Genomic DNA, 22310 nt, shown 5'->3' with positions numbered 1-22310 from the left:
AGACAAGATTTCCTTTCTGTTTCTGCTTCATATCCATTAATCATAGAGGATTCTTGTGATTTAAGTTGTTAAGTTAAATGCACTTATTGATTTATTCATATTGTACGGTGGTATCGGGTTGCACGCCGCAATAGGTGAAATAAGGGTGGATTGATATAGTAAAATAAAGGTGAACTTATATTGATACGGTGGGATTGGGTTGCACGCCACAACAGGAAAAATAAGGGTGGATTGATATGGTGAAATATAGGTGAATTATGGTATTATTTTTGATTATATGGTGGGATCGGGTTTCGCGCCGCAATATATATATATATATATATATATATATATATATATATATATATATATATATTATTGTTGATATTATTATGGTGGAATAAGGGAGGATTGCGTTGTACGGTGGGATCGAGTTGTGCGCCGCAACAATCTATGTATTTTCTATTCCTTATTGTAGTGTGTTGATTTTCATTATTTTCATACGAGATTCTAAGGATTGGTATTTCTGGTAGTTACTGATTTTCCTTCGGAGATTGAATTACTTTCATATGTTAACTATTTTAATTCGTTACCGTATCTTTCTTTTCGGTCTTTATTTTATATTGCGTACAGGCCGTCACTACTTCATCGAGGTTAGGCTCGGTACTTACAAAGTACATGTGATCGGTGGTATTCATACTACACTTTACACTTCTTGTATAGATTTTGGTACTGGTCCCAACTGTACGTGAGGTGCATCAGCTCAGATTATCACATTTGGAAACTCAAGGTAGAGGTGTTGACGTCCGCAGACCTTGAAGTCCCCTTCCTCTTTCCTCATTTATTGTTCATTTCATTCGAAATAATTGTATTTATTTCAGACTCTATTTGTAGAACTTCTAGTAGCTCGTACACTTGTAGCTCCAAATCCGGGGTTGTACTTAGATATTTTGGTTGTTATACCTTTAAGCACATTATTTCAGTTTAATTGGTTTTAATTACTTGAATTGTTTAAAATGGCATAAGATTTACTCTAACGCTGACTTTCTTAACGAGTGAAATGTTAGGCGCCATCACGGCCCCGAAGGTGAAAATTTCGGGTCGTGACAGAATTTATTAATAATGTATTAGTTTTCTGCTATATTTAACTAGTGAAATATGCATATCTTTTGAGATTTTAAAATTTGAATAGTTTTCTTATCTTTTATATGTAACATTAAAAGAGGAAAAAATTGATTTTTGGATAACCTTTATCTATAACATCCAAAAAATATTTAAACGTCAAATAGTAGTGTATAACAGCCATTCACTATATAAGAGCCAAAAAATATTGGAACAGGCGAGATTGTTATAGAGAGGGTTGACTGTATTATTGTTTTTCAGATATAGATATTGTTAAAATCCAAATATCTTGTATCAGACTATTAAGGTGTGTTATCTCTATTCTTTAACTCAATTGAAAGCTCAATTCTATTACAATATTAATTATAATCATTAGCTCAGAATGTATTTTGTCTATAAATTCCAAAAAAAATAAAAAATCTATGAAAAATTTCAAATCTGAATATGAAAACTCGGTAAGAAAAATCATTACAAAGAGATATTCAATTACTTTGAATTTAACTACTATATTAATGTAATAACACTCATTTTTTTTAGGATTTAGATAAATAGGATCAATAATAATTCATCTTTTTCAAGAACTCAATATTTTTTCACTAATTCTCTTTAGTACTTCAAACACATTATTTTAATAATATCTATAACATGACTTTTATTAAGTTTGTATTTAGTGATCTAAGAAGTGCGCAACGCGTGTACTCTAAAATGAATGGCTTTTTAAAGTGACGGGAATACTTTATTTAAGTGAAAGAAGACGTACAGAATAAAATTAAAATACATAAATTAAAGTAGTTAAAAGAACTTAAAGTAAACAGAAAATTGACACAACAAATAATATGGTAATTATCTTCTCTCTGTTCCCATTATGCTGAACACCTTGGGATTTTCATCTCTTTATTCCCGTGGTGTTCGGAGGTGTGAGAGGTTGACCCTGGAGGGTGTAAGGAGAGGTAGATGTAGGCCGAAAAAGTATTGGGGAGAGATGATTAGGCAAGATATGGCGTTCTGATTACAATACTGAGTTTTCGTTTTGTGTCTATGTATTTTTACTTCGGTTTTCTAATTGGTGTGCTTGTTGCTGCCCTTCTTTTTATCTTTCATAAGCCGAGGGTATTTCAAAAATAACCTCTCTTCCTCCTTGAAGGTAGGGGTAAGGTCAACGTACATATTACCCTTCGCAAACCCCACTTGTAGGATTACTCTGTGTTTGTTGTTGTTGTTGCTGTTACATGGTGTTCGGAACAATATATGCATTGTCAGCTAATTTATGTCAGGACCTCAATTTTCCTCCCTAGGACGTTGTGATGGCACCTAGTCTATAAGACTAGGTAAGCCTAACACTTACTTATCTAATAATATATTTTAACCAAATAACTATTAAGCATGAAACAAAAAATTCTATAATAAGCCAACAATCCAAGGTAGATACATAACATCTCAATTCGATAGTACAAGTCATAAGCTCTACTGAGTTCACTAGGAAATTTCTAAGTACAATTATTCCGGAATAAAAATAAACTATACAAAATAACTTCAGAAGGTGACTCAGAGGCCTACGAACGCGATGGCAAGTATACCTTGAGTCTCCGCAACAATGCCTGATCAGCTAGCTAATGATCAACAAACTCCGATGTACCTGGATCTGCACAAAAATATACAGAAAGTGTAGCATGAGTACACCACGGTGGTACCCAGTAAGTATCAAGACTAATCTTGGTGGAGTAGTGGCGAGGAACAGTCAAGACACCTACTAGACATAATAACCTGTACGAGTATAAATATGAAACTAACACGGAACAATATCAATATAAAAGTAAGCATGGTAAAAACGACAACAATACTTGCAATGAAAAACTAGAAGCAACAATTAGCAACAAGGAACAAGCAGGTAATAACGCCGTAGAGTAAGCTGAATACAGTCAAGGTCCGATGAAACCAAGTAAGGAAAAATAGGTAACAACCCAATGAGAACAACCGTTTTCGCACAAGATTTATTCGAGAACTTTCGCGAGGTACCATACCTCATAATCACAAATCATGAGTCCCAATTCACGAACCCTAATCACTTGACACCTTATGCCCACATTACAATCACAACAGCACGGACAACTAATATTCTTCACGGACAACTCACGTGCCAATACCATTAATACCTCATATCTGCACAGACAAATCACGTGCTAAGGGAGTTACAATATCTCATATCCGCACGGACAATTCACATGCCAGCAATAACAATAATTCATAACCGCATGAAAAATTCACGTGTCAATAGTACAACTCTCACACATAAAGCAAGTAAACGAGAATACATGTAAATGATCAACAAATATTAGGATTTATCTTCTTAAACCGATATGAGTGATTAATTAGGTGTTTGCTTGTGCAAGGGTTCTATCACAACTCGAGTCAACAAGTAAGAGTGGAGACAACGAATGGCACATAGAAAACAACACAACAAAACGTAAAATGCATAACTCACACAAGGTAGGCACATCACTACACAAATATCATCAATAACAATGCCCCTAGGCCATCACAAGTCATCACAAATCACCCCGACATAGCACCCTTGTCTCACCCCGTGCGCAACAATAAAGTAAATGCCCGCCTTATATCGCCATTCTCACCTTGTCTCACCACATATGCAAATCCACATATATAGCTTGCCTTGTCATGCCGCATGTGCATATATCAATAATAATAATAGTACGGATAACTCACGTGTGAACACCCGGACAATCCTCTCAACAGTATCACGTGTGCCAAAAATATAACAACACAATATAACAACTCGCACCATATGTGCCCATATACCACAACATTTCCTCAAAACAATTCCAATACCACAATCTCACATAGTCCTCGGCTCAACAACACCGAGTACAACAATAACAATAATAACACGAGAGTACGGCAAGTAAATCAAGACAAGAATTAAAAAACACAAAGAATTGGTAGAACATGCTCACAATGAAAGACATGACAAGTAACAATGGTTTCAACAAGAATAACTCAACAATGAGAGAGATAGTGTGTAACAACGATGTCAAATAAGAGTAACTCAGCAATTGGAGAGATAATCAACAATAAGAGAGATAACATGTGGCAATGGCTTCAAATAAAGATAAGTCAATATTGGAAGAGATAACAATAACATCAATTAAGGATAATCAACTACGGAAGAGATACATGGCAATGAAAGGGGTAACAACTTCAATTAAGGCATATAAGAGTATGTTTGGAGATAAAGGGGTGCAACTTGAACTAACCAACTTCAAATAAGACATGTAAGGGTAAATTTGGCAATGGAGGATTTAACATGATAAGACAACTTTATTTTAATGTACATAATAACCTAAGAATCTAAACCGGTCAATTTTCACATATAAGTAGTGCACACGCTTGTCACTTCGTGTACACATCTTTCACATAGTTCAAATAATAAAAACAACCAATCCATAGGGGGTGGTTTCCCCACACAATGTTAGGCAAGATACTTACCTCAAGAGCTCTCAATCAACACTCTAAACTAGATTTTCCTTTACAATTCATCTCCGCTCGGCTCAAATCTAACCAAAATAGACTCAATAACATTAAATAATGCAAGAGAAATCAATTTCAATAATTAAAGCTATGATCTTTACACAATTACTCAAAGGTCAACAAAAGTCAAATCTGGGCCCGCCCTGTCAAAAACTCAAACTGTTATTTTTCAAAAACTTGACAAATTTTCAGTTTGATTCACATGATTTTGATGTTAAAATCTAAGATATATTGATGGAATATGATTAGCAATAGATTAGAATCACTTACCCAAAGTTTATAGATGAAAATCCCCTCTCCAAATCGCCTCCCGCCGAGTCTAAGGTTCCGAATTATGAAAATAAGACGAAACATCTCGTCCCTCACCTTTTGTCCAGCCGCAGGTGTCGCAAATGCGTACCCAGCAAATGTGAAGTAATTATCGCAAAAGCGAAACTCTTCCCATCCCTCCTGTCATTGCAAATGCTACGACTGGTTTGCAATTACAAACTTTGGACCTTCGGAAAAGTTATCAAGATGATCTCAAATGCGATCAGTGGTGAACCCAGACCACCTTCGCAAATGCGAACACGGGGTTCGCAAATGTGAACCTAGCAGACTAAGCCAAACATCCTAAATGTGATCTCCCACCTTGCATTTGCGAGGCCTGCAGCACATGTTCACACCAGCAACATTAAAACTCTCCCAAACATTCCGAAATGCGTACGAAACTCACCCGAGCACTCGGGCTTCCAAACCCAACACCAACACAAGTTTAATAACATAACACGAACTCGCTCGCGCTATCAAATCATCAAGATAACATCCGAAATCACAAATCAGACCTCAAAACACATGAATTCAACGTGAAACTCAAGAACTTTTAAAAATACAACCGTGTATCTGATTCCTATCAAATCAACTCGGAATAATGCCAAACTTTGCGGACAAGTTTCAAATGACAAGACGGACTTACTCCAAGTCCCGAAATAGAAATCCAAACACGATAGCAATGAAGTCAACCTACGAACCTCCGAAATCGATTCCGGGCATATGCCTAAGTCTAAAATCGCAATACGAACCTATCGGAGCCATCAAAACACCGCTACGGGATCGTTTTCATAAAATTCAAACCTCGGTCAACATTTTCCACTTAAGCTTCTAAAGTGAGAATCATTCATCTAATTTCATTTCGAATCATCTGAAAATGAAATCCGACCATGCATGTAAGTCATAATACACAATATGAAGCTACTCAAGACCTCAAACCACTAAATGGAATCTTAAACCTCAAAACGACCGGTCGTGTCGTTACATTTTCCCCCTTTTAAACAAACGTTCATCCTCGAACATTCCAAGAATCTTTCCCAAGCCATCAAATCACTGTATGAACTCATCGTGCACATACACATGGGTGATCCTACGTTACCCCAATCCACACAAGCCTGACAACACTATCTCAACCGCAAATTATTTCTTCCACTCATGCCGATAAGCCTTAGAATCAAATCTCCACATCTACCAAGGGCCTTATTATCACACAAACACAGTGTAAAGCCTTTAACTAGCTACAACGGCTCATGCATACACCCACAAGATATAACCACACGACATAACACATCATCCATATGGCCATAGCAACAACTCTGATCGCAATAGCCGCCCATTACCAAACCTGATTCCGGCAAACAGACTCATATCGACTAGAACCTTGTTCCAAAACTTCACAATGCTGCAAATAAAAGCATGAAACATGCAAAACTCATAACTACTCATCCGATCAACAAGCGACCTCAAACACCACCTGGGCATATATATCGCAATCCAAACCCAACAAGCACATCTCGGATATGACTAGATAGGAAAAGAGGAACACATAAGAGAACTTTTAAACAAGACAAACATGCACAACTCCCCACTGATACCGTACTGCGGATCCAATCCTCAAGGAAGAAGCAAGATACATGCAACAACCACAACAAATCTTACCTTAATATGACCCATCCGCGACAGCACAAACATACTTATCAATCAGGAACACTCTTTAACTCGGAATTACAAGTAAAATAAACATCTTATCAACTAGGACACTCTACCAACTAACCCCATAGAAGCAAAGACACATCACGAAACAAACTTCGCATACCTATAGAACACCCGAATCATCTATCGTGCCCAAACCACCTAGGAATCACGTCAAAACCTATTGTATTTAACTAACAGAAAGTCCACCCAAGTCTCATGACCTATAATAGGAACCAAATCAGAATGATAGACACGGGCTATCACAATAAAATTCTCAATAGGCATGAATACATGAACAGAGTACCGGGATCATAAAACACAACCATATCTGATGTAAGGTAGGATGAATCTTACCAATTAATGGGACCAGATCAAAGTATCACAAATGCATCTCTATACTCAACTGAAACTGTACAAGAAGAGCAGAACAATGGGCCCAATCTCTGCCTCTAAGGTGAACTCTACTCGCCTGACTTCCACCCCAAGCTGGCGGTGCAAGTATATCAACAACTAGAGCAGAACTCATAGCATGAATACCCCACTGTGACACATTTGTCCAGTGTCTAGGACAATTTATCACCATGTGGCTGGTATCTCCACAATCAAAGCAACCTCTCCGCTGTCGTGGCTGTGGAAGCTGTTAGGTATAGGTACTCTAAGATCCATGGATAATTGAAACACTGCGTGATGCTTGAAGTGCAAACTGAATTGTCTGACCCATAAAACCTCTACCATGACATACCTTGCCTCCAAAATAGGGATAAGTAGATCCTCCCGGTCCACAGGGCCTCTTAGCCTCCATGCGCTCTCTCTCCTGGCCCCACATTCCCTCTAATCGGCGAGCAGTCTCTACCACCTGCTGAAACGGAACATCCATTTCCAACTCCTGAGCCATGCTGAATCGAATACCATAACTGAGCCCCTCAATGAACCTGTGGACTCGCTCTCTAATTGTAGAAACTAAAGCAGGTGCATGCCTAGACAAATCTCTAAATCTAACTGCATACTATGACACTAATATAGTACCCTGGCGCAACTGCTTAAACCCCACGTGCCATGCATCTCGAAGGGTCTGGGGAACAAACTCTCTCAAGAACATCTCTGAAAATTGAGTCTATGAAAGTGAAGCTGCATCGGCTGGGCTATCCTCCCCGTAAGCCCGCCACCACTGATATGCTGCTCCGGATATATGGAACGTAGTAAAAGCAACCTCGCTCGTCTCCTTAATACCCATGCTGCGGAGAATACAATGACACTTCTCTTGAAATCCGTGTGCATCCTCTGAATCTAAGACACTGAAAGTAGAAGGATGATACTTCTTGAATCTCTCAAATCTAAGATGCTCCTCCTCATATGTTGTTGCCCTAACTACGGGTGAACCGAAACAACAGGCTGTACTGGAATAACAGGTTGTGCTAGCACGACACCTGGAACCTGACCAACATGGACTCGCTGCTCTGGAGTACGGGCGACGGGAGTCTGAGATCCTCTCCTAGTATGTGAAGTAGTTGGTGAAACCAGAATCAATTTCGCATGAGCTAATGTACCAAACATGCTCAGGAACTGCACTAAAGTCTTCTGAAGTCCCGGGGTAGCAACGGGCGCCTCCGGTGACTGTCCCCTAATCGTAGTTATTGGTGGCTCCTCAACTGCTACTCTGACAGGTGCTCTAGTTGTAGCACGTGCTCCTCCCCGGCCGCTGCCTCTGCCTCGGCCCCTAGCAACACCGGCTTTGGGGGTAGAATCATTAGTAACTGTAGGTCGTATTCTCACCATCTGTGAGAGAATAGAATGACAAAGGCTCAAACTCCGAAATAAATAAACTCGCACGATAGGAATGAAATAAGTGAAGTTTCCTAATAGTTTCGTAGCCTCTCGAAGATAAGTACAGATATCTCCGTACCGATCCGCAAGACTCTACTAAACTCGCTTATAACTCGTAGCACCTATGAACCTAGAGCTCTGATACCAATGTGTCACGACCCCAATTTCCCTCCGTAGGACGTCGTGATGACACCTAGTATCTAAGACTAGGTAAGACTAACACTTACTGATCTAATAACAGATTTTAACCAAATAACTATTAAGCATGAAACAAAAATTTCTATAATAATCCAACAATCCAAGGTAGATACATAATGTCCCAAAACCGGTAGTACAAGTCATAAGCTTTACTGAGTTCATTAGGAAATTTCTAAGTACAATTGTTCCAGAATAGAAATAAACTATACAAAATAATTTCAGAATATGACTCCGATGCCTGCGAATGCGATGGCATATATACCTTGAGTCTCCGCAGCAATGCTCGATCAACTAACTAATGATCAACAAAATCCGAAGTACCTAGATCTGCATAAAAATATGCAAAAAGTATAGTATGAGTACACCACGGTGGTACCCAGTAAGTATCAAGACTAACCTCAGTGGAGTAGTGATGAGGAATAGTCAAGACACCTACTAGGCATAATAACATGTACAAGTATAAATGTGAAACTAATAGGGAACAATATCAATATAAAGCTAAGCATGGTAAAAACAAAAATAATACTTGTAATGGAAAAATAGAAGCAACAATTAGCAACAAGGAACAAATAGGTAATAACGCCATAGAGTAAGCTGAATACAGTCAAGATCCGGTGAAACCAAGTAAGGAAAAACATGTAACAACTCAATGAGAATAACTGCTTTCACACAAGATTTATTTGTGAACTTTTCCAAGGTACCACACCTCATAATCAATAATCACGGGTCCCAATTCACGAACCCTAATCACTTGGAATCTTGTGCCCATATTACAAATGAAAACTACAAGGACAACTCATGTGCTGCACAAACAACTCACGTGCCAATACCATTAATACCTCATATCTGAATGGACAACTCACGTGCTAAGGGAGTGACAATATCTCATATCCGCACGGACAACTCACGTGCTAGCAATAATAATAACTTATAACTGCACGAACAACTCACGTGTTTATAGTACAACTCTCACATGGAAGGCAAGTAAACGAGAATACATGCAAATGATCAATAAACATCATGATTTATCTTCTTAAACCAATATGAGTGATTAATTACATGTATGCTTGTGCAGCTGTTCTATCACAACTCGAGTCAACGAGTAAGAGCGGAGACAACGAATGGAACATAGGAAAAAATACAACAAAACGTAAAATGCATAACTCACACAAGGTATTCACACCACTACACAACAATGAAGAAAACGAAGCCCCCCTGTCTCGCCACGTGCACAACAATAAAGTAAATGCCCATCTGGTCCCGCCACATGTGCAACCCCACTTATATGTAGTCCGTCTTGTCACTCCACATGTGCAAATATCAATAATAATAATAGCACAGACAACTCACGTACGAACACCCCGACAATCCTCTCAACAACGTCACGTCTTCCAAAAACATAACAACGCAATATAACAACTCGCACCACATATGCCCACATGCCACAACATTTATTAAAATAATTCAAATACCACAATCACACATATTCCTCGGCTCAACAACACTAAGTACAATAACAACAACAATAACACTAGAGTGCAGCAAGAAAATCAACACAAGAAATACAAAACACAAAGAAATAGAAGAACGAACTCACAATGAAAGACATGACAAGTAACAATAGTTTCAACAAGTATAACTCAACAATGAGAGAGATAGTGTGTAACAACGATATCAAATAAGAGTAACTCAACACTAGAAGATATAACATGTAATAATGATTCCCAATAAGAATGACTCAACGATAAGATAGATCATGCAACAATGATTCCAATTAAAAACAACTCAACAATAAGAGAGATAACATTTAGCAATGGCTTCAAATAAGGATAACTTAACAATGGATAAGATAACAATAACTTCAATTAAGAATAATCAACTACGGAAGAGATACATGGCAATGAAAGAGGTAACAACTTCATATAAGGCATATAAGAGCATTTTCGGAGATAAAGGGGTGCAACGTGAACCAATCAACCTCAAATAAGACATGTAAGGGTAAATTTAGTAATGGAGGATTTAACATGATAAGACAACTTTATTTTAATGTACATAAGAACATAAGAGTCTAAACCAATCAATTTGTACATATAAGTCGTGCACACACTCGTCACCTCATGTACACGTCTTTCACGTAGTTCAAATAGTACAAACAATCAATCCCTATGGGGTAGTTCCCCCATACAATGTTAGGCAAGATACTTACCTCAAAAGCCCTCAATCAACACTTTAAAATGGCTTTTCCTTTATAATTCACCTCCACTCGGCTCAAATCTAACCAAAATAGACCAAATAACATCAAATAATGCAAGAGATCAAATCAATTCTAATAATTAAAGCTATAATCTTTATACAATTACTCAAAAGTCAAATCCGGTCCCGTCCGGTCAAAACCCAGGTCCAATGGTAGATTTTGACTACCCATGACCCCACGAGTTCATATATGTGATTAGTTTCAAAATCCGAGTCCAAATCGACTCTCAAAACTCAAATTCTTATTTTTCAAAAATTTGACAAAGTTTCACAAATTTTCACTTTGATTCACATGATTTTGATGTTAAAATCTAAGAAATATTGATGGAATATTATTGTAAATAGATTAGAATCACTTACCCAAACTTTCTAGATAAAAATCCGCTCTCCAAATCGCCTCCCACCGAGTCTAGGGTTCCAAAATATGAAAATGAGACTAGAATCACTTACCCAAAGTTTGTAGATGAAAATTCCCTTTCCAAATCGCCTCCCACCGAGTCTAGGATTCCAAAATATGAAAATGAGACTAAGTGGGCATTTGGACATAAGAATTGTGAAGTTCCAAAATAGAGGAAAACAATTTTCAAGTGAAAATGGTATTTGAAATTTAGAGTTGTGTTTGGACATAAATATAATTTTGGGTTGTTTTTGAAGTTTTGTGAGTAATTTGAGTAAAAAATTTGAAAAACAATTTTTTGAAATTTTCGAAAAATTTTCAAAATGCATCTTCAAGTGAAAATTGAACATTTTATGAACAAACGCTGATTTCGAAAAAAAGTGAAAAATTTTTGGAAAAAAGGAAAAAAATTTCTTATGTCCAAACGGGCTCTAAAAATCTTGTCCCTCAGCTTTTGTCCTGTCACAGGTGTCGCAAATGCTACCTGGGTTCGCAAATACGGACCCCGCAAATGCGAAGTAATTATTGCAAAAGCAAAGCTCTTCCCATCCCCGCTGTCATAGCAAATGCGATGGCTGGTTCGCAATTGAGAACTTTGGACCTTCGCAAAAGCGATCACTTATGAACCCAGACCACCTTCACAAATGCGAATACAGGGTTCACAAATGCGAACCTAGCAGACGAAGCCAAACATCGCAAATGTGATCTTCCACCTCGCATTTGCGAGGCCTATAACACCTGTTCACACTAGCAACATTAAAACTCTCCTAACACTTCGAAACGTGTACGAAACTCACATGAGCCCTTGGGGATCCAAACCAAACACCAACACAAGTCTAAAAATATAACACGAACTCGCTCGTGCGATCAAATCATCAAGATATCATCCGAAACCATGAATCGGACCTCAAAATACATGAATTCAGTATGAAACTCAAGAACTTGTAAAAGCATAACCGCTCACCTGATTCCTATCAAATCCAATAGGAATGACTCCAAACTTTGCGGATAAGTTCCAAATGACAAAACAAACTTATTCCAAGTCCTGAAACAGAAATTCAAATACGATAGCTATGAAGTCAATCTACGGACCTTCGAAATCGATTTCGGGCATACGTCCAAGTCTAAAATCATGATATGAATCTATCGAAGCCATCAAAACATAGCTACATGATCATTTTCATAAAAGTCAAACCTCGGTCAATATATTCCACTTAAGCTTCTAAAGCGAGAATCATTCATCCAATTTCATTCCGAATCAACTGAAAAGAAAATCCGACCATGCACACAAGTCATAATACACAATATAAAGCTACTCAAGACCTCAAACCACTAAACGAAATCTTAAAGCTCAAAACGAACTGTCGGATCGTTATAATTTTACGGGTATCTATAATCTTTCATGTCACGACCCAAAATCTCACCTGTCGTGATGGAGCTTATCTCAATACTAGGCAAGCCGAAAATTTTAGTAAACCACCATATCTTTTAAATTTGAAAATATAATAATTAAATTCAGCGAAAGAATCTCACAAATACAAATATAAACACTCCTAAAATCTGGTGTCACTGAGTGCATGAGCATCTAATATGAATACAAAGTTTGACTGATAAAAATACTGTCTAGAAGTATAGAACAGTACAATAACTGAAAGAAAGAGAGTCAAGGTCAGCGGACTTCAGGCAGCTACCTTGATTGTCTCCAACTGATAGCACTCTGAGATCTAACGGTCGCCGTATCCAAAAGCACCTAGATCTGCACACAAGTGTAGTATGAGTACAACCAACTCAATAAGTAACAAGACTAACCTCTGGGCTGAAAGTAGTGATGAGCTCTGCAGGCACAGTCAAGTACATAAATAATGGTACATAAATGTAGGCATGCTTTCAAGTTCAACAGTTAAACTCAGTACAAGCAAAAATAGGTCAATACTGTATGATATAAGGAATATGACATCTCAGTGGAAAACCTCATGTACTACTGTTCACAATTCATTCAGTCACTCGGTACTGTTTATGGCCAATCCAGCCCAGGGATATTTCATCACGTACATGTATATTCACATCGACTAACAGTTAGTCACTCAGTAGCGTATAAGGTCAATCCAGCCCTGAAAACTTTATCCCCAAATGTAAATGATACGGACAAGATCCATGTCCATGGAAATTCATCATAATATAAATAAGTAAGGCAAGTCCATGCCCTAGGAAGTGCATCCCGAATATATATAATCATCTACGCTCACTATGAGTGTGTAGAGACTCTAGAGGGGCTCCTTCATCCCAAGCGTCATATAAAGCCGATATAGCCTGCTGCAGGTGGGCATCTCCGATTTATATGATGATAAAGTCTTTAAAGCCTGTTGCAGGTGGGCACCTCCATTCCATATAATAATAATATATATAAAGTCGATATGGCCTGCTGTAGGTGGGCAACCCCGATCTCATAAATACCCTCACAATGGATGAACATGACTGAGTATGAAATATACATTTTTAAAATAATTAATTCAACAGCAATACGACCCCATGGGTTCCAAAATATCAGCACGTAGCCTAAACATGATCTTTAATAAGAGCCTCAACTCAATTTCCCTAACACGTAAAAAAATGTTCAAATAATAACATGATTCTTTAATTTTTCAACTTCACAGGATTTATTCAAGTCACAATTTCTATGGTGCACGTCCACATGCTCGTCACCTATCGTATGTGTCACCTCCAAACAATTTATATCATACCAAATTCGGGGATTCATACCCTCAGAACCAAGTTTAGAAGCGTTACTTACCTCAAACCGCATAATTTCTTACTCTGCTATGCCCTTGCCTCGCGAATTAGTCAATCTTTACCCATTTGAACTTAATAATCTTTTCACAAACCTTATTAGCACGTGTATGAATAAATAATACTCTCACACCTAAGGATCATACTCTTAATCTCCCATCTTTTACCCCAAACTCGAAATTGAAGAATTGGGGGAAGAAATTCTTACCTCTTTGAAGCCCTAGCAAGATCCTTATGAAATCGTCAAACCTTGAACAAGAATTGATGGACAAATGACTAGGTCTTCACTTTCTCTCTTTAAGATGATCTCACATCTCTTTAAAATATCAGAATTTTGCTCCAAAAGAGCCCCTTTGCCTCAATATATCGAAATAGGGTTGGGTCAAAATTAGAAAAATTGAAGCCCGACGCAGATCTGCTGTCACATATGCGACTGCATAACACGTCTACGGTCCGCATATCGACCGCATAACTGAAGCTCTACCCCGGCAAGTCAAATAACAACCGTAAAGCACAATTTGAGCAGTAAATAGGGAGACGGGCTTGTAATACTCGAAACGACCGACTGGGTCATTACATTTCATTAGTACTAAAACACCTTGAGATTATTAATCCTAAGTCGTAGCATATGTAGCTCGAGATATATAGTTACAACTAATTGATTGTTCATTTTGGCAAATAAAAGTACAAAACCATAGACAAATACCTATATTACGGTAGTATTTGATTGAAATTAAATATGAAAAGCAAGAGCTATATCCATAAATACATCTTTATTTAATTAGTCCCATAAATACATCTTTATTTAATTAGTACTAATATTTTTTCCTAATAAAACATAACTTAACACATAAAATAGGAAAAGACAACACCAATGACTATTGGAACTTATAGCATGATCTTGCTTACTTTTAGCTTTTATTTTGACTATTCACCAAAGTTCAAGACGTTTCCTCATCATCTTGGAACTCCTCTTCGTTCTGATTGTTACGCACAAAGTTGTTGTTGAATTTATTGGTATTTGTTGCGAATTCTTTTGAATTTTCAAAGGGATCTTTGGCATATTTCTCAGTGTTGACATCATAAGAGTACTTCCTATTTTCGAAGCAGGTGCGACACATTTTATCCCATGCCCGCACGCACAGGTGTGGCCCTTGGCTTGCAGAAGTAGACTCTATGGACTTAAGTGAAATCCACACCTTCGATGATTTTTCGCAGGTGCGGAACCGCAGATGCGGCAGTAAGGTTACATGTGCGACATAACTCGGTAGAAAAGAGGATATTTCGAGAGTTGCTTCATTTTTATTTTTGGGATTTTGAGAGCTCGGATTGAGATGAGATTTTGAGAAATTTTCAGATGAAGCATTTGGGCAAGGATTCTTGACTCGTTTTTGATTAATTCCCATAAATCTACTATTAATTACACCTTTTAATTATGATTTTGTAGTTTAAAATTGGAAAACAAGTGTAGAAGTTCTTAGACCAATTTTATGGGTTTTGAAAGGCTAAATGAGGTCGGATTTGGATAATTCTTGTATGGTTGGACTCTATATTGAATGAATGTTCGGATTTTATGATTTTGGTCGGGTTCCGAGACGTGGGCCCGAGTCAACTTTTTGGAGTGATCTTTTCCAATTCTTGCAAAATTCATTATTTCATTATTTAAACCAGCTTCTTATAGTTATAATTATAGTATGAAATTGTTTTGGCTAGATTCGAGCCGTTTGGAGTTGGAAAATCGAGAGAAAGGCCTTCTAATTGATTGATTGAGCGAGGTTTGAGGTAATTGACTTGTCTAACCTTGTGTGGAAAATATTCCCCGTAGGATCTGGTAGTTGGTGATAATTTGTGATATGTGAAGGCCATGTACGCAAGGTGACGAGTGCGTGCACGGTCTAAATGTTGAAATTCAAATTTTTACTGCATAGTTTCCTTTTCATGCCTTAATTGAGTTACTTTAGCACGTTATAGTCATCATGATTAGCCTAATTTCATATGCCTACTCATCTTATCTCCTATTTGTAACTTGTTTCACATGTTTAGTTGAATTATTTGCTTTTCTTGATTTTTGTATTCATTACCTAACTGTGAAAATTCTTTACTTGAAATAGCTATCCTTGAAATATTATTTATTTAGTTATTATGTTTTGGCTTTCGTGTTGTTGTTGAAGTGATTGTTTGGTTATTTGCACGAGGTTTTTGCCGTGCTGTTGTTATTGTTGCACGAGATTTTTGATGTGCGGTTGTTATTTTTTGCACGAGGTTTCTATCGTGCGGTTGTTATTGTTTCATGAGGTTTCTTCCGTGCCATTGTGATTATTGATATGCATGCGGTGGTATAAGGTCCGGGTGTTGAAACGCATGCTGTGAGATAAGGTGAGCTTGATACGCGTGGATAGTGTGAGAACTACTAGAAGCCATGCGGTGTGATAAAGGTGGACTAAAATCCGAGATGCTATTTCGGGTAAATAATTTTCAAAAACCAAATATAAAGGGTCCCGCGGTGATACAAGGAAATACTGTTATTTGGGATTACGAGGCGGTACCTCGGGAGTGCCCCTGTTGATATTCTTTTTTTGCTGTATTGTTTGGTTCTTGTTTTCCTTTCATGTTGTGTTAGCTTTCCTTGATTCCTTGTTGTTATTTCCCGTAAATTCTCTATTGTTCACTTTCTTATCATTTTCATTATATCATTATATCTTCTGTCTTGTTTTTTATTATCTCCAGTAGGGCCTTGACCTGACCTCGTCACTACTCTACCGAGGTTAGGCTTGGCACTTACTGGGTTCCGTTGGTGTACACATACTACGCTTCTGCACATGTTCTGTGCAGATTCAGGTATATCATATCAGCCTCGGTATTAGTGCTTTGTGTTGCTGCTTGAAGACTTCAAGGTACATCTGCTCGTGTCCGCAGGCCTCGGAGTCCCCTTCTACCATGTTTTCCTTATTTCTTTATGTTTTTGATAGACAATGATGTATAGGATTGTTCAGCATTGTATCTAGAGCTTGTGACTCATATCTCACCGGATTTTCGGAAGTTGTACGTATTAAACTTATAGTCTAATGATGAAGTTGTTGAAATTTTTGAAATTTTAAGTTTTTATTTGATGTTTTCGCATATTGTTAGGCTTACCTAGTGTTAGAGACTAGGTGCCGTCACGACATTACCTAGTGTTAGAGACTAGGTGCCGTCACGACATTACCTAGTGTTAGAGACTAGGTGCCGTCACGACATCCTACGGAGGGGATTTGGGGTCGTGACAATCACAATGGGATAGCACTTACTGCAACTACAAAAATCAGCAACAAGGCTTGATTTGGGATAAAAAACCCCACGACCATGTATCAAACTATCATAAACAATTACTACAATAACAACCAAGAACAAAGCAACCCCACAAACTATAATCACTACAATGGCAACAGGGTGCAGCAACAGAGCATAAGTGACAAGGTCTCCCTGTTGTTGTTGTTGTTGTTGTTGTTGTTGTTGTTGTTGTTGTTGTTGTTGTTGTTGTTGTTGTTGTTGTTGTTGTTGTTGTTGTTGTTGTTGTTGTTGTTGTTGTTGTTGTTGTTGTTGTTGTTGTTGTACTTCCACCATTATAGTACTCCTCGTTGTTGTTGTTAGTACTGCCGCCATTGTAGTTTTTCTCGTTGTTGTTGTTGTTCTCATCGTTCTTTAGGACTGTGACATGGGCCACATGGTTGTTATTCTTGAGAAGGTACTTGTTGGGAATATTATTAGTTGGGATGGTGATGGGGTTAATTTCTTTGTAGGATTTCTCTATATTATTAGTAGTGGTTGTGGATGGAGGAATTTGACCAGACTCATGACCTTATAGGCCATAGCCATTATTTTCATTTTCATTCAAGAAGTTTGGTTCTTGTTCTTTGTTGGAAATAACTACTTGTGTATTTTTTTCAGTATTGTATTCACTGGAGATTTTGTTAAAGAATTGGCTTTCTCTTGCATGGATTTGCAATGAAGAAATGGGGATAAGAAGGAGGAAGATGAAGGAGAAATGATTGGTAAAGGCAGCCATGAGAGAAAGTAAAAAGAAAATAAATTGTATAATATCTGAAGTGTTTGAATCTTATTTTTTAAATTAGTTTGAAACTCTATTTTCCTTTCTTCTTCTTCTTTGTCCCGAGGGGGGGATTGGGGGTTGGGGGGGGGGGGGGTTGGAGTGATTGTCGTTTCTTCCAAAGTTTTCTGTTGATCAGGGGCAATAGCAACATGCGAAATGGAGGAAAATAGTGGTCCTCTTATATTGATAAGGAAAGTACCAATATTTGCGTTTTACTTTGTATATTGATAATATAAAAGTTCTTTTTAAAATTATTTAAAAGTGATTATCTGTAATTAGTTAATTTAGCTAAAGAAAGAATAAAGTAAATAATTTTTTATAACATATTAAATTACACATATAAAAGTTACATTACCTCATCAGGAGATACAAGTGCTTACTGATTATTTCATTTCTTAGATATCGATAATCCTCTTTCTTTAGTTTTTACTATAATTTTCTACTTTAGAAATAGGAAGGGAGAAACAAAAGGAAAATGAAACATAGTGCGAAGATGAACGAAAATAGAAAAGGTAATAAAGCGTGGATTTTGGAAGAGTGAGGGGAGGGGAAAAGAAACTTCTATAGTAGGAAAATTGAAAATTACGACACTAGATGTGCAGTCAAAAATCAAACATTACGTGCTCATCTCTTAATAATGTCTACTAGAAAGTGCATCCCTAAGACCTAACCTTTTTTCCATTTATGGTGTGTTTGTTGACCCTCCTCATTCTATTCAATCTCAATTTGCATGCTCATTTAAGTACATCCAACAATAGTTGATTTATATTATATTCCACTTCAAAGTGTGTGTCTAGAAGAAATAATGTGTATTTTAAAAAAATAATATTAAAATAATATTTAGTGGCTTATTGCGTATTTACACCAAATCATAATGTAACGACCCGACCGATCGTTTTGAGTTTTAGCGCGTCTCGGCAGTTTGAGGCCTTGAGTAGATTCACTTTAGCTATTATGACTTGTACGTGAGGTCGGAATTGAATTTCGGAAAGTTCAGGATTGATTTGGAAAGAAAATTCTAATTTCAGAAGCTTTAAGTTTGACGAATGGGCTAAGATTTGACTTTTGAGTAAACGACCTCCGAATCAGAATTTGAAGGTTCTAATAGGTTCGTGTGATAATTTCGGACTTGGGCGTATGTTCGGGTTGAGTACTGGGTCGCCTGGAAGCATTACAGAGCTTGTTGTGGAAAGTTGGCATTTGGAAGGTTTTAGAAATTGTTAAGTTTGGCTTGAAGTAGGCTTTGGTGTTATCGATACGTATGGGATTCCGAGCCTAGGAATAGGTTTGTATTGTGGTTCATGACTTGTACGCAAAGTTTGGCGTCATACTGGAATGTTGTGGTATGGTTCAGACGCGTTCGTCAAAGTTTAGAAATTTAACATTTTTAAGAAGGATTTTGCTCGCCGATTCATAGTTTTGATGTGATTCGAGGCCTCGAGCAGGTTCGTGTCATGTATTGGAACTGGTTGGTGTGTTTGGACGGGGTCCCGGAGGCCTCGGATGAGATTCAGATTGGAATCAGATCGAAATTTGAAGTTGAGGAATGTTGGTTTTGGCCAATTGCTGGTGCAATCGCACCTACGGAAACAGGGCCGCAAATGCGACACCGCAGAAATGGCTAGGCAAACGCAAATGCGGATTTTGCTGGGGGAAGTCTAGACCGCAGATGCGGTCGAGTGTCCGTAGAAGCGGAACCGCACCTGCGGATGAGGCATCGTAGAAGCGATGAAGTGAGTCGCAGAAGCGACTGGAGGTGATCAGGGCAGAGGCCGCAAGTGCGAAGCAATTCCCGCACCTACGGGCATATGCGGTGCTTGGAGCACAGAAGCGGGTAGGGCTGTTGGGCACGATTTCGCAGAAGCGTGGACTTCACCGCAGAAGCGGCCAAGATGATCGCACAAGCGGAAAGTCGTCTGGGCAGAGGTGTTTTTATAAAATTGGGATTTGGCCCACTTTCTTCCATTTTCACTTGGCGGGGGCGATTTTGGAGAGCTTCAAGGGGAGATGTTCATCAAGCAATACAAGGTAAGTGACACCCACCTATTACAAGTTAAATACATGTTTTGTATATGGATTTAGACATGAAAATTAGTAGGAATATGAGATTTTAGTAGAAAACCTAAAAATTGGTATTTTCGTATTTTGACCACGAAATTGGACATGGAATTTAGAATAAATTACATATTTGAGTTTGTAATGTTATGGGTAATACTTATCTTCAAACAATTTCAATATCCGGGCACGTGGGCCCGAGGGTTGATTTTATAGACTTTTCGAGTGGAGTTGGGAATTATTATGAATGGAATTATTATGATCATTGGAGTATATTTTGATTGATTTGCACCTTGTTTGACTAGTTTTGGATAGAGGGGCTTTTGTTTGAGGTGTTAGAGAGGCTTTGGAGCTGGTTATGGAACTTCGGAGCGTGGTAAGTCTCTTGTCTAACTCTATGGGGGGGAAACTACCACTAGGTGATGTATTTGTTATGTGCTACTGTTTGTGGGGGAGGGGGGCTACGTACGCACAAGGTGACGAGACTCCGTGCGTAGCTAGATTCATGTTATGTCCAGGTAGACTTAGGTTCCCGCCATACTATAACTGTACTATTTGAGTTGTCTCTTGCCTATTAAATTCTTCTATTTTACGTTGTGACTTATGACTAGACTTGTGTAGAGTGATAGACTTGCTATTGTAGAGATTTGATGGGTTTCATGATTAGCCGCAAAATAATTGTACTCCTATTACGAATTTCTCCCGAATTATGCGTTCTCATCGAAAGGTTTCCCTTAAAAATTTATAACTCACATTTCTATTCGTGAGTGGGGTCAAGGACCCATCAAAGCTTCTTATTCCAATGGGATCGGGACGTTTGCCTCAGCAAGATAGATACATCTATGGTTCGTGTTGTTCGACCCTCGGTAGCGCGCACATTGTGATGGTTCGTTTTGTACGCCTCGGAGGGATTTTGTATCACACTCTCATGGGAGAAGGCTGTTCGCCTCGGCAATATAATAGATGTATCTATTGTTCGGAAATATTATGATGGATCGGGTCGTACACCTCGACATTTCTATAAATTACTCTTATAAAATCGTGCTTAATAATTGATAAGATGGCAGTATATTTGTGAGTTTTCCTGAATTGAACTGTGGCGACCTATCTGGTGAGGCTCACTATATATACCCTAATTGAGGAGGTAACTACTAGCTGAGAGTTTGAGTTATTGCTGAGAGGAGAATTCTACCATGTATTTATACTTGTTATTTCGTTTATTTGCTCTGACTCACATCTATCTACTTCTATTGTATCTGTTTTATTGGACCACTAGTAAGTGTTGATGTCGACACCTCGTCACTACTTCTCTAGGGTTAGGCTAGATACTTACTGGGTACGCATTGATTTATGTACTCATGCTACACTTGCTGCACATTTGGTGTAGGTACATATATGTCTGGTGGTCTTTTGGGCACCGAGGCGCGACTATTGCGGGGATTTTACCATGAGCTGCATTTCATGTTACGATCTGCAACCTCCAGAGTCTCCATTAGGGTTATTTATATTCTCCTGTCTAATTTGTATTCTAGGCAGATGTTGTATTTTATTATATTTCCTAGTTGATGCTCATGCACTTGTGATACCGGGTTTTGGGGGTTCCTACGGGTTGTTCATTATTGTAGTTCGAGTAAATATTACCCTTTACCTTGTAAATTCTATTTCATACTATTTAATTAATGAAAATTATGATTTTAAAATACTCAAATGAGTAATTAAGTGATCAATCACTGTTAGCTTGCCTGACATCGGTGTTAGGCGTCATCACGACCTTTAGTGGATTTTGGGTTGTGACAGCTTGGTATCAGAGCATTAGGTTCACTTAGGTCTCACGAGTCATGAGCAAGTTTAGTAGAGTCTTGCGGATCGGTACAGAGACGTCTGTGTTATCTTCGAGAGGCTACATGGTTGTTATGAGCACTTCCCTTCTTGATTCCTCATCGTGCTATTTGATTTCATTAGGGCTTGTGCCTTTATTTCCTACCTACACAATCTTATGTGACATGAAGCGCTTGTTGTCAATTAGGCATCGAGTAGTGATATTGATACTGCAGA

The 22310-nt window shown here is 38.1% G+C and overlaps 1 pseudogene; it reads right to left on the bottom strand.

Moving 5' to 3' along the window:
* Positions 1-17429: 17429 nt before the first annotated feature.
* On the bottom strand, positions 17430-18222 carry LOC142169161 (uncharacterized; annotated as a pseudogene).
* Between the last annotated feature and the right edge of the window lie 4088 nt (positions 18223-22310).

The sequence above is a fragment of the Nicotiana tabacum genome, chromosome 14 (assembly GCF_000715075.1).
Source record: "Nicotiana tabacum cultivar K326 chromosome 14, ASM71507v2, whole genome shotgun sequence".
Lineage (NCBI taxonomy): Eukaryota > Viridiplantae > Streptophyta > Magnoliopsida > Solanales > Solanaceae > Nicotiana > Nicotiana tabacum.
This window is presented reverse-complemented; position numbering and strand designations above follow the sequence as displayed.